The 1,739-nt window shown below is 30.8% G+C and overlaps 1 protein-coding gene across 1 annotated transcript in view; it reads right to left on the bottom strand.

Moving 5' to 3' along the window:
- Positions 1-1,739, bottom strand: part of DPH6 (diphthamine biosynthesis 6) — a 215,163-nt gene that overhangs the window by 154,837 nt on the left and 58,587 nt on the right. The window lies entirely within an intron of this gene.

The raw sequence follows: 1,739 nt of genomic DNA, 5'->3' as shown, positions 1-1,739 counted from the left end.
TTTTTTTTTTTTTTTAAATATAGCATGTTTTCCTTTGAAACTAGTCCCACTGTATCTAAAATAATTTCTATTCTAAAGAAAACACACTTAGTCAGAATTTTCTCTTATCCCCTCTGGGCAACTGGTTTCTACATTTGTGGAAAAATAAAGCCAATTACCTTTACACTGTGTGTCAACTGGAAAAGCTGTTGTTTTCCTTTCTTAGAAATTTCACTAACCAGCAAAGTAAATTTGCAGGTCCACGGTAATTAAAATACACAGAAACTACCTCTGAGTCAGAAGTTACTGTTATAGATACTTATTAAATTAAAATTCAAGTTAATTTCTTTATAGTACCTGCAAATTACTGGAAGAGACATGGACTGTTTTCCATAATAAAAATTTTTTGCTAAACCACATTCTGTGTGCATGTGACCCGCAGAAAAAAGGTAAGAATTAAAAAGAATGGAGATATAAAGAAAACTCAGACTTACAGAATGTCTTGAATGTTGTACCTTTTGATCCATCACAAAATATTCTCTATGATGTCTACATTTTGATTTATTTTTCTTGGTAAAAAAAGTAAGTCCTATTAACATTTGATAATTCCTTTAACTTGCCCCTCTGTGTTCCTGTTTCAGCTTTCTGACTTTATAAGTTTTGCCAACTCATGGTTGTTAAATGGTCACTTCACAGGAATAAATCAAATAATTGGCAGAAATCAGTATTGGGATAAAAAACATCCAGGAACAACTGTTTCAAGAGCTGACATCATCTTCAACCCAATAAATACCCTAGTTGGATTTGAGACTAAGGGGTCAAATGGTCTTAACATATAAAGTAAAGAAGAAAAAAATAAAGTGACGACTTCTGAAAGTGAAGGAAAACTGGAAATTTTAGTGATCACATTTTTTACTACTCTTAATTATTGTAGTTTGGGGTTTTTTTGTACTGATCACAATTCCTGTCTATTTTTTCCTACTCTACTGCTTTATACAATAATGGATATCATTAAAGAGCTGCCACCAGAATGACTCCATTTAGAAGCAATTTCTGAAGTATGTACCTTGCAAAGCACTTTAGATCACTGATGATGAAAGCTGTTATATAAATGTATAGTATACTATTATATAAAACCATTGCTGAATTCAAATAGCTGATATGCCTCTTAATTTTTACAATGATGGTCTTGGTATATTTAAATTCCTGTGAAACTAAAACAAGTTAGAGTGAATGAGATCTCAAAACATTAATAAAGTTTTTAAATATTTCATTAAAGCACATTAAAAATTCCCTATCTAGGGGAACACTTTAAAAACTGCTTAATAATTAAAGTGAAAGAGGACTGAGGTTTTTTCCTCCCTCTATTCTTTTTTGGTATTGGTTTATTGCTCTTTATTAACAGACTAAAAATGTGTGTTGCTAGATATAAGATAATGATAATTCATGCTTGTGGAAATCATTCTGAAGTACCTTCATTTAATTTCAAGACTTCCAATGATTCTGTTGATGTCTTCCAACTTACATCAGCTTAGCATTACATACTTTATTTTAATGGGATAGGTATTAGGCTAAACAAGCATCTTTTAAAATAAACAAATAATGAGTACCATAGCATGGTACTCATTTCACACATTTACATTAATATTCTTCATTAACATAATTACTTTCCTAAGAAAAGCAACCCCTCTCCTTGATAAAAACAAATCAGATTCCTTTAAATTTAAACAAGGGGATACATTACACACATGTGAGAAGGG

The sequence above is a fragment of the Egretta garzetta genome, unplaced genomic scaffold, assembly GCF_000687185.1.
Source record: "Egretta garzetta isolate BGI_Z169 unplaced genomic scaffold, ASM68718v1 scaffold285, whole genome shotgun sequence".
Lineage (NCBI taxonomy): Eukaryota > Metazoa > Chordata > Aves > Pelecaniformes > Ardeidae > Egretta > Egretta garzetta.
The sequence above is the reverse complement of the archived record's forward strand: the minus strand, read 5'-3'. Positions and strand labels throughout refer to the sequence as shown.